This window comes from Cynocephalus volans, chromosome 11, assembly GCF_027409185.1.
Source record: "Cynocephalus volans isolate mCynVol1 chromosome 11, mCynVol1.pri, whole genome shotgun sequence".
NCBI lineage: Eukaryota > Metazoa > Chordata > Mammalia > Dermoptera > Cynocephalidae > Cynocephalus > Cynocephalus volans.
Window position 1 is genome coordinate 40,015,494 of NC_084470.1, and position 16,035 is coordinate 40,031,528.

Genomic DNA, 16,035 nt, shown 5'->3' on the forward strand with positions numbered 1-16,035 from the left:
AACACATGTTGAAATCTGATCCCCCATGTGGCAGTGTTGGGAGGTGGAGCTTAGTGGGAGGCGTTTGGGTCATTGGGGGCAGATCCCCCATGAATAGGTTAATGACCTCCCGGGGGTGGGGGGGTGAGTGAGTTCTCCCTCTTGTAGGAATGGATTAGTGCCCCCCCAACACCTCCTACCCCCATCCCCCGAGTGAAAGTGGGTTGTTAAAAAGAGCTCGGCTCCCTTGGTTTCTCTCTCTAGTTTACTCTCTCATCATGAGAGCATGAGAGAGTTGCATGCAGCCACTCCCCTTCTGCTTTCCACCATGAGTTGAAGCAGTATGAGGCTCTCACCAGATGCAGCTGCCCAATCCTGAATTTCCCAGCCACCAGAATCAGGAGCCAAATAAACCTCTTTTCTTTATAAATTACTCAGTCTCAGGTATTCTTTTATAGCAACACTAAGCAGACTAAGACACCATACTTTCCCCAGTTTCTTTATTCTTTCCATAATTATTTACCAAGTGTCTATTTCTGGCTTTCTACAGTGCTAAGCAATAATATGGCAAAATACAGCAAATGGTCCTTGACACTTGCAAAGCCAATGGGAAGACCACATACAGCTCTGCAGTTAAGCAGCTTCACATGAGTTAAAGAATGAGAGCAGTATGCCAAGAAACTTGAAAGATTGTCAGCAAACCACCAGAAGCTAGGGAAGAGGCATGGAACAGATTCTTCCTCATAGTCCTTAGAAAGAATCAACTCTTCTAATACCTTCCTCTCAGACTTCTAGCCTGCAGAACTGTGAGACAAAAATTTCTGTTTAAGCTACTCAGTTTGTGGTATTTTGTTACACCAACCCTAGCAAACTAATACTTGTTGGGATGAAATTATTACTTGCGGGCAATAAGAATTTCCCTTTTAAAAAAAATTTACATGTGGAAAAAGGTATACTGATGGATATAAAAAAGATATAATGGTGTGAAAACTCTGAGCTAAAGATGGAATCCTGGGAGATAGCATATGTATTAGGAAAAAAGGTAAAAAGAAAAAGTGTATCATTTTGGGAGAAGTCTATACAATATCACCAATCAGAGTTGAAAGGGGATAAATAAGGCATAGATATAAACTGAGTCAGATGACAGTATAGAGCTGTGCCATCCAATATGGTAGCTCCTAGCCACCTGTAGCTGCTGAGCACTTGAAATGTGGCTGGTCTGTATTGAGATATGTGGTAAGTGTAAAATACACACTGAATTTTAAAGACAATATGAAAAAAAAAATCATGCAAAGTACTCAAACATTTTTCTATTGATTATGTGTTGATATAATAACATTTTGGGTATTTGGGATAAATAAAATACATTATTAAAATAAAAAAAGAACCAGAGCAGGTATTTGCAGTAGAGATATCTGAAGGCAATATATAATGAGGGGCCCCAAAGAAGTGCTCTCATTAGGGACTATGAGTTCACGAGAGGGAAAGAAAAGATTCTCTGAGGACTTGAGTAGCCAGGGGAAGCCTCTTTGAGAAAGCAAGTCTTGAGCTGAAGCTAAAAGGGATACTAAGATCTGGATTAGCAGAGAAAGCTGAGCAGGAAATTTAACAATACTGGCCAAAACAAGCTGATGTAGAGCACAGGATGGTTTGGCTGGAGCAGAGAAAGACTGGAGAGAGGAAGTGATTGATATGGGTGAGGATCAAGATTGAGTTCATGCTGTGGACCCATTAATTACCAGTTTAATGATCTTGTCCAAACAGGATTCTTCAACTAATGGCTGTTAGTTTGGGGTTCTCCAAGGCCAAATCTCAGTGCCCTGCCCATGTCCCCTTGGCATTCATTTCTACTCATGGAAGTCTGTTTACATATTTACCTTTCTGCCTATGGGCTTTCCCCCTCTCTTGGCCATGGGTGCATGCTTGGCTGGTGCAAAGGACAGGCTGGAAGTTTCAGAGGGTTAAGTCCCTCAACCAGTGTCAGATGGGGACTCCATGGATACCTATTCCACCTTCTTTATCCCTCAGTTGGGATAACACTATGGCTTATTCTTCATTGTCTCCCAGAGTTCCACATCAGGAATGAGCTCCAGTTTTCCACAGTGGACCCTGTACTTGTAATGCATCATTTATTCACTGCCTTCCTTTTCTTGTTTCACTTCCCTACTCTCTTACTGGTGTTTCCCAGTGTCCCTTTCCAGATGAACTACTTGCACTTGAATCTGTGTCTTGGAGTCTACTTCTGGGGAATTTAAACAAAGACACCAAGTTACCTCCTTTTCTGCATATCGATTTCAGTCACTGAAAACTGACTGATCCTCTTCTACAGGCAAGATATCTCTCATTCTCGCAAGGCATTTCAGTGGGTACAAAGATGGTATGACTTTTGAATCAAAGTTTCAATGGGAATTTTGATGTATTAGTATTTAATGCTAGGTGTTATGATGAACAAAACCATAATAGACGTGTATTTCTCACTCATATCACACTCCAGTGAGGCTGTCTTGCAGGCAGTCAATCAGGGACTCGGTGTGGCAGTCTCTGTTACTGCCATTGCCTGCCATTGCCATGTGGCTTGCACAGCTTTCCTGGAGGTCATCTTCACCTTAGTTGGTGGGAAGGAGGAAAGAGCATGTGAGAAAGTGCTTGTGGAAGAGTTTTTTGTTTGATTTTGCTTTGTTTTGCTCAGACCTAGAAGTGGTACACATCACTTCCACTCACATTATATACCACTCAAATTCAATCACATGGTCAATTCCAAGTGCAAGGGAGGCTGGAAAATGTAGTCCAGCTGTGTGTAGGAAGAGGAAATGAATTTTGGTGTACAACAGTTTTTGCCTAAAAAACGGCATATTAATTGAACCGCTGAGCAAAAGTAAATGTAAAAATAAAAATAAATTCCATGAGGGCAGGGAATGGTGTGTGTCTGGCCCATCATTGTATGCTTGGCTGCCTGCACAGTGCTTGTCACATGCAAGGCAATAAATATTTTTTGAGTGAATGCCATGTCTTAACGGTTCCTTCCTGGGGGTTTGCCAGGGGTTCCTACTCATCTCTTATTTCTGTGGTCTCACAGTGCTTTCCTTGGAGTCTCAATTCATGTCGCAATGAATTGGAAGCTGGTGTTATTTCTGTACTGAGACAGTGTTGAATGTACTGTCCAAAAGAATAGAGCCTTTTTTTATTTTCTAGATTTAGGACTTTCAAGTAGGTTTTACATTTTGACTGGGTGGGGGGGGGTCATTTAAAAAGGTGTAAAAAAGGAATGAAGATGTTTATTTCCTAACAAATGCTACATATATCTTAGCATTCTTGGATATGGAATGTCAAAAAAGCTCTGCAACCTGGTAGCCGAGATATTGCTTGTCATAGACAACAGAAAAAATTTTTGATTTGTTTTTTTTTTTTTTTTGACTGGTAAGGGATCGTGACCCTCAGCACGGTGTGGTCCACACCAGGCTCAGCCAGTGAGCGCACCGGCTGTCCCCATATAGGATCTGAACCCGTGGCCTTGGCGCCACCAGCGCTGCACTCTCCTGAGTGAGCCACGGGGCCGGCCCCAACAGAAAATTTTTTATTGCTTATGTATAACACACTTTCAAAGCTCTCTCAGTGCAAAATAAGGTGGCTGTTTCCTGGGATTTTTGAGAGATCTTCTAATTCAGATTAACATTTAAAAACTTTTTATTGAAGGAAAATGCATATATCAAAAGTCTACAGCCCAGTGGATTTTCATAAACTGAACACACCTGTGCAGCCAGTGCTTAGATTAAGAAGTAGAAATTACAATTCCCCCAAAAGCCACCCTCAGGCTCTCTTTCAATCCATGTCTCCTCCTGAGGGGTAAGCATAATTCTGACTTCCATCAGCATAGCCTGGATTTGCCAGTTTTTGTCCTCAGGTAAATTAAACAATACAGCATGTATTCATTTTTGTCTGGCTTCCCTCACTCAATAGTGTATTTGTGAGATTCACCAATGTTGTGTAGTCAGTCCTCATTGCTGGATAGTATTCCATTACTCAAATACATCATAATTTATTATCCCTAGCCTTTGGGGAGTTTTCATTTTCTGGCTGTTGCAACTAGCAAGAACTGATTACTTTTTTTTAAAAAGCAGCGTCTTGTTATGAAGTCAATACCCATTCAACCCGCAATCTTGTCACCAGATTCTACTAATTGAGTTCTGTTACTATAAATTATTCCTTTTTTAGTACTTGGATTTTTTTTCCCTACCAGAAAAATAAATGATAGGCATAGTAGGGAGATAAGAGAAGGAATGAAGGCAACTGTTACTTCTTGCTGTATAATAAAGAACCCCAAAACTTAGCAGCTTGAAAAATAAGAATTTAATTATTTCTCACAATTCTGTGGGTTAACTGGAGTCAGCTGGTCAGTTCTTCTGCTCCACATAGTGCAGCTGGGATACCTCACATGGTTGTAAACCAACCTGGGAACATCCATGATAATTCCCCCACGTATGGAGCTTTGTGTGGGTGGCTGAGCTGGTTGGGGGCTGCCTGTGCTTCTGGCTGTCCATGTGTGTCCCATTAGTTATAAATCCAGCCTAAGCTTCTTTACATGGTGGCTGGATCCCAAGACAGGGAAAATGGGAGCTGCATGGCTTCTTGAGGCTGAGGCTCTAGAACTCACCGAACATCACTTGTACTGTCTTAGTCAAAGCAAATCACAGAGCCAGTCTGAGATCCAAGATGACGGGAATTAGACTCCCCCACTTGATGGGAGAAACATTGTGCCTGTGGAGGGAGGATGAGAATTGTTGGTAGCCATCTCTGCAGATGACGTACCACAATAATCCACGAGGGTACTTCAAAAAGTTTGTGGAAAGATTCAAATTATCTTTTAATTTTATCTTCTACAAACTATCTGAAGTATCCTAGTATTGTGTCCCCAGACAAAACTTGAGAGAGAGAGGAAGACCACAAAGTCTTTACGGTTATGTGGAGAAATGACGAGATGTAGAGAAAGGGTAAAGCTGATGGCAAAGGGGAGGAAGGGTTGCTGCACAGAGTTAGAGGCAATGGCAAGTTGGGACGAATGCAGTATCTCCTGCCCTGCATTGCTTTGGGTTCCTTCATCTAGCAAATATTTAATGTAGGAGACCTGAAACATGGGATAGACTGATAAACAATTTCTAGAAGCAGCATTATCCTTACAGGTTGCCTGTTCAGAGGGCAGTAAACATTTGGAAATCAGATTGTTTAGTCAGAGGAAGAGAGAGGGATGGAAGTAGGCATCCAAACGAAATTGGGACACCCAAAAGGCAGGGAGTAAGGACAGTTATAGAAGGTAGAGAGGGGAAGGGCTGCATGAGGTAATTCCTGAGCTTCTCTGTGGGTTGCAAATGACTGGCAGGTTCCCACAATTTTTCACATGGGTCCAATATAAAGAGCTGAATGAAAGTAGTGTAGGATGTTTCAGTATTGGTGAGGAGGTAGGAAAAAAAAGTCTGTGCAGATGCTTAGTCATTGTGTTGGCTGTAGGTGATGGTTCCAGAAGATTGCAAAGGATTTGGCCATGGACTAATAAACCACTGGAGAGGGATTTGAGATTAGGGTAACTTGGGTCACCATGAATTTTTGCAACTGGCTGATGATGGTGAGACACATTTTGGAATTAATAGGCCCTGAATTTCAGACAGCTTTAGGTGACATCCTTGGTGGTTTTAACAGCTTAAAGAGGATGTCAAAATTCAGGGGTCTAAAGAGAACTCTGGCCAGGGTGGTGCAGCAGCATTGGTGGTGCTGCATGCCTACCACCTTGTCTGTACCACTTCAGTGCACTCAGCCTATCTTTCAACTACCAGCACCTGATTTTCTTTGCTGAGGGCTCTCTCTGGTCATTGGAGGCAACTGTGCCACCAGAACAGAGAGGATATTAATGTTCCTCACTCAGCATCCTTTACCAGTGATTGACAGGATTTGTGAGCAAATACTCCAATTCCCTTGTCCCTCAAAGGGATAATTTTGAGGTGTATGGCTTAAACTGGCTCTGAGTGGGATTAAGCTCCAATATCTCTCAACTGGTAGTTGGCTTGATAGCATGCCCTTTATTGACTGCCTTCAATTTTGACTCTGTATTAAAATTAGTGAATTAATAGGGGGCACACCATGCCACGGGAGGGGGTTGGGTCATATAGGGAAGCAGAAGGAGAGGATGACTGTAGGTTTCTAGGGAAAGAAATGGATGAGGCAGGGTAAGCAGGATTGGCTTATTTGAACAATTTCAGCGGGCTGTAAGACATAGGGGCTGTCCCTTGTTGTCTGGTATCTGGCCCTGGAATGATTAGAGCAGGTGGATTATGGACTGAAGTGTGAGAGCCTAATAAGGGATGTGGTTGGGGTGTGGGCTCTGGATTGGTTGGTTTGTATTTGGCATGTGCATTTATGGGCAACTTGTTTGCTATCTCCAGGAACTGGCTAACCCTGGGATGGACAGTCCCTCCAGGGTCAGCCAGGCCTCAGATGTCAAAGCATCAGAATACAGAAATAAAAGAAATGGTTAATACAGATGCTTGCTTCCCTTCCCCCATATCCATGTTTCTATCTCCTCCCAGATAAACTACCTGCATTCAAATCCTTCTCTCAGTCTCTGCTTCTGGGGGAATTCAAACTAACTCAAACAATTATGGTGAATCTTGTAATAATCTACATTTTAAGTGGCTAAATTAAGGTGATGGTAGTGAGAATGAAAAGAAAGAGATTTGCTAGAATGGAAGAATATTTTCAGTCTTGGATTCATGTTAGTTGAATAGAAATATATATGAGGGTACTTCAAAAATTTGCGGAAAAATAGAATTGAAAGATAGTTCGAATCTTTCCATGAATATTTTGAAGTGCCCTCATAAATGTGACATATGTACATATATCTTTTCCTCTAAAATGAATTTAATCCCAAATGAATTTAACTCCAATTATTATTATCAGCTGCTTGAGCGGTATGCTGGTGCCAAATCATACCACCCTGTGAGAAATGATTTCTAAATATTTAGGAAATTTGAAAGCTGATTGTTAAACTGATGGTAGTTTGAAATTGGCCATGATGGGAGTATTTATACTGCAGAAATTGGCAAATGCTGCAAATCAGATCTTCTCCCTGCAGAGAGCCACTTTACCTGTACACCACGGCTATTATGGGAAGTTTATGATTAAAAGAACATAGTGTCATGGAATTTTAGTATTGGAAGAGTCACCAGGAATAATCTAATCAAACTTCCTAAATTCAAATATAGGAAATGAAGCCCAGAGAGATTGAGGGAGACAGTTACCCAGAATGAGAGTTGGTGGCAATGCATAAGCTAATACAAGCCTCCTGGTAAGTAAGATTCCTCATAAATTTAATACCTAGGCTGAGATTTTAAAGTTAGGATAAATATTATGAGTGTTGGCATTTATTTCATTTTCATATGTTATTTACAGAGTAGTGTGTGTATGTTGAGGAGGAGAAAAGGAAGGAAAGAGAAGCAGGGGGTGGCAGGAGGGACAGCCTTCCACAGTATTACCTATTGACAGTTCAATTTAATAGAATCATTTTGTTAAAGGCTGAAAAAAATAAATAAAAATTCCCTGAGGATTCGTTGACACTGTAAATGTGGAAAGTCTGTTACTGAACAGCAGTTAAGTAGATGCCAAGGGAAAACACTGTGACAAAATCTCAACCAAATATTGATATGAACATATTTCTGTTTGCATGAAAATATGTTCCCTCCGTATGGGAAAGGAAACTGTAAGGAGAGAAACACAAACAACACATTGAAGAAATGCTGAGTGGAGAAGCTGTTTATCTGCCAGTGAAAACCATTCTTCTTCATTCTGTGAATTTTCCTAGAGAGGTTGTCACGAAATTTGCTTACACAAATGGGAGGCCAAAATTCCTTCCTTTGAGGAAAAATGACAGATTTCTAGGGCTGCTGTTTAGTAAGGGTCAAAACACACACAATATGGTTATGCTCTGAGCAGGTATTTTGACTGAATCACAGGGCTTTTTAAACCCCAGAGAAAGGCTGAGAGATTTCACTTTTAGAAAATTGTGTATATTCATGTATTAACTTATAGAAACTTATATTTGGCATCATTATCCTCATTCCCGAGTCTAACTTGTTTTGAATCCAGGGGATCCAAAAGAGAATTCAGTCCACAGTCTTTGATTTTTTTCATGTCAGACTCTAGATTTTAAAACATCAGAATATTATCCTCTTAAAAGTCTTATTTCTTTCCAAACATGAAACATATTGCTGCAGACTGAATGTTTGTTTCCCCCCACAAATTCATGTGTTGAAACCTAATCCCCAATGTGAGCATATTGGGAGGTGCGCCCTTGGGAAGTAATCAGGTCATGAGGTCAGAGCCCTCAGAAATGGGACTACTGCCCCTGTAAAGGAGACTCCAGAAACTCTCTTGTACCTTCCACCACGTGAGGACACAGTGAAAAGAAGGCCAGTTGTGAACCAGGAAGTGGCCCTCAGTAGACACTGAATCTCCTGGCACCTTGATCTTGAACTTCCAGCCTCTGAGATTGTGAGAAATAAATTTCTGTTGTTCATAAGCCACCCAGGCTATGGTATTTTTGTTATTACAGCATGAACAGTTTAAGACATATATTAATGAGACTAATTAAAAAGAAAAGACTAACCTGGAAAGATGAAAAATATCCCCAAACACATTATATTAGTCTAACCATAAGAAATACATAAGACAAAACCTAGTTCAGAGACAGTCAACAAATACCTGACCAGCACTCCTCAAAACTCTCTAGATCATCAAAAACAAGGAAAGTCTGAGAAACTGTCATAACCAAAAGGCACATAAGGAGCTGAGACAACCAAATGTAATGTGGTAGCCTGGAAGGGATCCTGGAACAGAAAAATAACATCAGGGAAAACTGAGGAGATCTAAATAAAATATGGACTTTAGTTAATAATAATATATCAATGTTGATTCATTAATTGTGATAAATGTACCATACTAATATGGGATGTTAATAAAATGTAAAACTGGTTGTGGAGTATATAGGAACTCTAATTTTTGTAATGATTTTGTAAATCTAAAACTGTTCTAAAAGTTAAAAAATTTATTTAAAAAAAGTAGAAACTTAATTTTGGAAAAAATTAAAGATCTGTTAGTTTGAACTTTTGTTTTTTACTCATTGTTTGTGTACAGTCTTATCACACTGCTGTCAGGAGAAGCAGCCATGTGCTTAATGCAGGATAAGGGAGAAATAAGAAGAATTAAGGATTCCATGGCAAAAACCAACAATGACAGTTAAGGACTTTGCAGATGACAGTGTATATTTACATCAAGAGGTGGAATCGAATTCTCCTCCCCTTGGATCTGGGTTGGGTTGAGTGACCTGCTTCACCAACAGAATGTGAAGGAACTGGCATTCTGGAACTTCTGACGCTATATGATAATAGGAAGCTTATGGCTCCTTCCTGGGCCACTTGGGATGCCTGCTCATGGGACACTTGCTTTCAGGATTCACGTTGGAAACAAACCACCATACTGTGAAGAGAGCAAGTCACATCGAGAGGCCACCTATAGATACTCTGGTTGACAGTCCCAGCTGAACTTCCAGCCCCACACAACCAGCATTAATGGGCCGCTATGTGAGTGAGCCATTTTGCATGTCCAGCCCAGCTGAAGCATCATATGACTCCAGTGCCAGCCACCATCTGACTATATCTGTATGAGAGACCCTGAGCAAAAATAGCCCAAGTGGGCTCAGTTAACCCACAGGATTGTGAGAGAAAATAATAAATCATTAGTTTAAGTCACTAAATTTTGGGGTGATTTGTTAAACAGCAATAGACACCTGGAATTCTCCCTAAAAAAGCAACCTATCTAGATATTTCCCAAGGTTTGACCAGAAGGAGACGTAGGCCTCTGAAAGCCAATCTGCATGATCCCTGTAATAGCTGGTATGACTGGAAATTAATAACACTTTGTTAAATACAGTATGTATTGAGAGTATTTAACACTGGATATTTAATGACAAGTGAGACAGATTTGAATTCTGATCTTGTAATTCAGTGGAATAAAACTATTAAGTCTCAAAAAAAGATTTCTTCTTAAACATGTTTTAAATTAATCATATTTTCTCTCAGTTGAATACCTCTTTTACCCACTTAGGATTACAGACTGTTTTATGTAAGAGCTGGGGAAATTACAAAAAAAAATTAATTGGTTTCTTTTTTTTTGGTTATCCTCATGTTATGGCATTTTCCTGTGTTCAAAAGAAGGAAGGAAGGAAGGAAGGAAATGAGCAAATACTTGGTAGTTAGAGTTGACCGTCTTTTATATTTTATCCTTCTACATTTCTGCATACACTTACCAAAAAAAAAAAAAAATCATGTATCAAGTCTTTACTACATATCCCACACATCGTTCCAAGTATTTTATACATATTAACTAGAACTGGTTTAATACCCACAACAACTCATAGTTGGGTACCATCATCATCTTTATTTTACAGTCGAAGAAACTGATGCACCGAGAGTTTTGGAAATTTGTCCAGGGTGATCTAGTCAGCATTAAATGGGATTTCAAACCTAGGGCATATGTTTTCAAAACTCATGTTTGTAATTGCCACTCAACCTCTGCAAAGTTTAATAAGACGTATTTCCATTTTATTTATTTATTTTTGTTTACATTATCTATATATTTAAACCACAAATTTTAATTAGTTATGCGTTAGTCTTTGGCTTATCATTATCATTAAATGCTCAAGGTAGCTACTTTTGCAAACACTTTAGTAACAAGACCTGCCTTCCTTGTCATGAAAAATGGCACACGAGCATGCTCCTTGGAATTTTCAGCTTGTAAGGAATAAGTGTTAGAAAGCAGCAAAAACAGTCTATCAGGTAAGATAGACCTGGTTCTGCATCTTGGCTCTGACTCTTGGGCAAGTTAAATAATTTCTGCTCAGTTTCTTCATCTGTGACGGGGGCGCTAATGCACTTCACCACGAGGTCATGGGAAGTATATGAACTTCTGTACATTAAATACCTGTCATACAGCAGGAGAGGCAGTTGGGAACCTTATTAAAATCTCAGGAGTCAGACAGGCTATGGCTTGAAACCTATGCCTGAGACCTAGTAAGTGTGTAACTGTGGACAAATTGCTTAATAATTAGTGTGAGAACTAAATGGGTTAATGTTTGCAACGTGTCCAGTACATAACAAGAGCTTAAAGAATCTAGTTATGATGATGCTAATATCAGTTCTACTCTCCCCGCTTCATCTGGTTCCATTCTGCACCCCTCATCCTTAAGGGAGAAACTGGCATGCTTATGTCGATAGAGGTTTCCTCTCTCTTTTTTTTTAAATTAAGGAATAATTTAGATACAGTAAATTTACCATTTTTAATGTGTATTTTGTGAGTTTTGGTAGATGTATACAGTTGTGTAACCACAAGAATTCACATTTCCATCACCCCCCCCCCGCCCCCAAATTCCCACCCACTACTTTGTAGTCAACTCCTACCCCAATCCCCTTGGCAACCACGGGTTTGTTCTCTGTCGCTATCGTTTTGCCTTTTCCAGAATGTTATACAGATGAAATGAAACAGTAGGTAGCATTTTGAGTCTGACTTCTTTCACTTAATATAACACTTTGAGATTCATCCTCAATAGATTTTAATTATTTTTTAAAAATACACATTTTTTTTTCTGTTGAATCATGTTGATGGTGACAGATGAACTAATTAAGGATGGGATCTCAAGAGTCCCTCTTTTGCTCAGAGATTATTCCATTCTTTGGTTCACTGAAGTACCAGCAAAACAAGACAAAACAAAAACAAAAATAAAAACAACCTCCCCCCCCAAATAAAAACTAAAACTAAAAAACAGCACTGGAATATTAGTTTCAACAAACTTAGAATAGTATCCTCTGACAAGCAAAACATTAATATCCTCCCCCTTTTTTTGTACAATTGAAAGAAAGAGAAAAATCACTATTCTGATATTCCCCCCTCCTCAATTTAACTCTATTTTATAGGAATGCTTTCTTTAGTGACTTGACCACATAAATCCACAGCATCTCCTTTTGACTTCAACGTCTTAAATATCATTTTGAGCCACTTACATCCTCTGCATTTAACCGTGATGTGATTTATACATTCATGCTGACTCCATACATGCTAGTTGGCAATGAATTGAAATGAAACCTGCTGAGGAGAATACGTTGACAGTAGGAACTCAGGAAGATCAACGGGCTTGGGAAAAATGGATCATGACCTTTTTCCTGCTCTTTCCTCACTTTCACTCTTGGAGAATTCAAATCTTGTCTTCATAGCACTTATCAAAGATCTTAAACAAGAACACAGAGAAAAAAGGAACACCCAGAATTGTTTTCTTTTGCTGGAATTGGGGTGCGGAGCAAGGAAGGGAAGGTTAGAGATGATTAAAATCGAACGGATACAGCAGAATTTGGGGGGAATTAAAGCTGTTAGAATTTTAATCAATTTACTGCAGCTTTGCTGCTGCAGAAATTTCTAGTTGATCCCCAGCAGCCACTCTGATGGCAATGTAGTAGCCCAGTGATAGGGACTGTTCATTCCACAAATAATTTTGTGCCTACTAGGCATGGTACTGGATGTAGTAGTTCAATGGTGAGCAAAGCAGCCAGATCTTGTCCTTACAGAATTTATAAACCAGTGGGATTTTTGTGAATATCTTATAAACTGATGATAACCTTTCAGGACTTCTAAGAGTACCATGGTATCTATGTACCCACAAATGCATCCTCCAAAATATGACAGTCATTTTGAAAGGAGAAGGAACATACAGGAAGTGGTGTGTTTGGTTTGAAAAATGACAGAACAGGACATTAGAGACTTTGAAGCTTAATATTGTCATCCAAAGAAATTCCTGGATATACAGGAGGTGTAAAACCTATTTTTATTTCATTTTATTTTATTATTTACTTACATTGGCTCACTTTTTAAAGGATTTGAAGTGATTTATGAAATATAGAATTACAAGATAAATACACACGTGCAAACAACCACCACCACCACCATGAAGGAAAAGAAAAGGCAGTTTCCCAAATAAATTAAGAGAAAATCAAGATAGGTATACCGAAATATTGGAATAAAGTTAAGGTAGTAAAGTTATTTTTTTAAAGCTTATTTATTAATGTTATTATTTTTATATTCTAAAATGTTGTGGAGCAGTTGTGGGAGAGGGGGTGAGGGAAAAGGGAAAGGAAATAGGGTGGGAGAAGGAGGAAGGAGGGGGTTGTGGCTGAGGCTTGTGGCACCCTCATTATTTCTGCAGGGGAGACAAGGGGGCTTCCAGCAGTGGCTTGGTCGTTGCTGGGCTGGATGCAGATGTCAGGGGGGTTTGGCTGAAGCCGTTAGCCCCTCACGGCCCTTGCTGGGGAGGCTGGGTGCTTCCTGCGGCAGCTCCGTGGTCATCACTGGGCTGGTTGTGGATGTTGGGGCACATGGCTGAGGGCCCCAGACCTACCTGCTCCCTGGCTTGGCAGCCCAGGGAGCTTCCAGTCTTCTAGGTTTTATAGGTGTTCTTTGGTAGTGTTAGATATTTACTACTTAATATTAAACTTCGTCTCTGATCTGTGGGTATTTTGTTTTTTCTTTCTATTCTGTGTCAAATTATTTGCTGTTCCCACCACTTAAACTCTGCACTGGGACTAACTTGTTGTCCTTTGCTTACTTCTACATTGGGGGAATTTCCTGTGGGGACCAGCAGTTTAGCCCCGTAGTCAAGCTAAATTGTTGCTTTGCTGTTGATTCCCTGGGGAAGGCTTTTTGTGCAGCTCAGGTTTTAACTGTTGACTTCCAGTACACCTGGGTTGTGTGGAAACTCTGGTCTGGGTCTGAGACTTTTCAACAAACTGCACCCCCTGAAGTTCTATATTCCGGAACAATATCCTCTGTGTGGTACTGCACTGATTGCGGGGCAGGCAGATCAGCTGTCCGTGCTGTGTCCCAATGTACCCCAGTGGGCCCATCTCTCCCACCGCTCATGCTCCAAACACTTCCCATTGGACAGGCCATGTACCAGACCCTTGTGATGACTCACTGGCCTCCAGTGGCTCCTTTTTTCAGTTGCTGTGGCTCTTCACTCCTATGTGGGTCCACGGAAACACTGTTAGTGGTCTTGCTGGCCTGGGGGCCTCCAAGGCCCTCTTCTCCCCTGCAGCCTCCAAGCAACTTCATAGGAAGGGCACAGCTGTGGCTTTTGCCAGCTCCTGCTCCATGCACTCATCAGCTCCAGCTTGGAAGTGGCTGGGATTTGAAATGATGGGAATGATCTTTTTTCTCATTGTGGCTTCTCCTGCCTTCATGAACTCCATAGGTCTGTCCTCCTCATCCCGTGAGCTCTAGTGGCCCCAGCCTGGCTGTCATTATTTTTTAATAGTTGCAAATTGGTTGATTTGTGGGAAAGAGTGATGTTGGGAACTGTCTATTCCACCATCTTGACCAGAAGCCCTAAAGTAGTAAAATTAGAACCCCAAATGCATACCATAAGAAGTGCATTCCCTACAGATGTATGTTTGATAGAGACAGCTCACAAAACTGGTGCCATGATTCACAGCACAAATACAATGAAAGCAAAAGAGCTGCTTGGAAGAAGCAAAAGTATTCTTGGTACTGAGACATGGGAAAGATTTCTTTTATGAGTCCCTTGAGAAAATGATAAAGTTGGTGTTAAGTAAGTATCTGTTCTATTGTCAGACTTGCTTCCTTTGCTAACTTGGACACAGGAGGTTTGAAAAGAAAACATTTATTAATTTTCCATGGTTCTCCTTGGTTCTCTGATAATGCCATGTGTTCCTATATGACAGATAAGTCTAGATATTTACCTGTAAAAACAAGGGATGTGGCTTTTTGGGAGCATCAGAAGACCAATTGAGAGTGTCCCAACCTCCAGCCTGGTCCCAGGAGCTCTGGCTGCAGGAGACTGCTCTGACCAGTGCTCTTCCTGACCATGTCCCAGGAGTAGAGGCCATCGATTATAACATGGTACCTAATCCAAGTTGTTCTGGCCATACCAGCTGCTACAGACCTCTTCTTACACTCAAGGAACCTCCTCTTCTGTCTGCTGCTCCTAACATTTTGCTTACAACTTGGTTCCCATGAGACCATCCAGTCTAATGGTCCTTCAAACCTTGTATTTGGCCTCTACCTGGTGTCTTCTATCTCAGCTTGCTATTGTTGGCTTGTTGCTCAGTGCTGACATCTCCCATGGGTCAGGGAATGAAGGTTCCTCTCCCTCCTACACTAAGTTCTGAAATGAAGACAGAAACAAATCATCTTGTTCTCCCAGCTTATTGAAGTTCCTCTATTGACAAACTTTTTCATTAGCTTGATTTTTTTTTTTTTTTTTTTTTTTTTTTTTTTTTAGTTTAACAGGTTCTTGAGTTGGGCATTTCTTTCTTCTTTTTTTTATTGGTTATGAATATTCATGAGATACTAAACTGATTGTCACCCCTCATACCCAAGATGTGAAGGCCAGATCCATACTGGCAGCATGCACCACAATTTCTGGTAAGGTGCAAGCCTGATTTTTAAAGCCATGAAATCCCTTTCTTCTTAGGAACTTGGCTCAAGAGCCCTGAAGACTCATCCAAAAGCCAATTTAGATGCAAAAGGAACTCTTCTGCATCTAAATTGTTTTTCCCTCAAAGCTCAGCCACAGCTGTCAAATCAAACTCAAGGGTCCTGGCCCTCCCTTCTTTGAGACAAGTACCATAGCAGTAGTTTTCCTCCCATCTGCTTGAGGATCTTAACCTAAAAGTTTTCACCATCATCCCCAACGAATTCAGTTACTTCATCTCTTTAGAGGCTCATAAAACCCACATCTCAATAAAATCATAGCTGGATCACTCCATCTGCCCAGCCAGGTAGGCCAGAATGTGCTCACATCCAGTCCATGAGGCAGTCAGTAAACACTTTTTGTGCCTAGCCCTGCTCCAGGCACAGAGAAACAGTGATAGCTGACACTCTCTTTTTTTAGAGATAATAATTGAGTAACATTTTCAGTGGGCACCTTCTCTAGATCTAGAATTTCAGGAT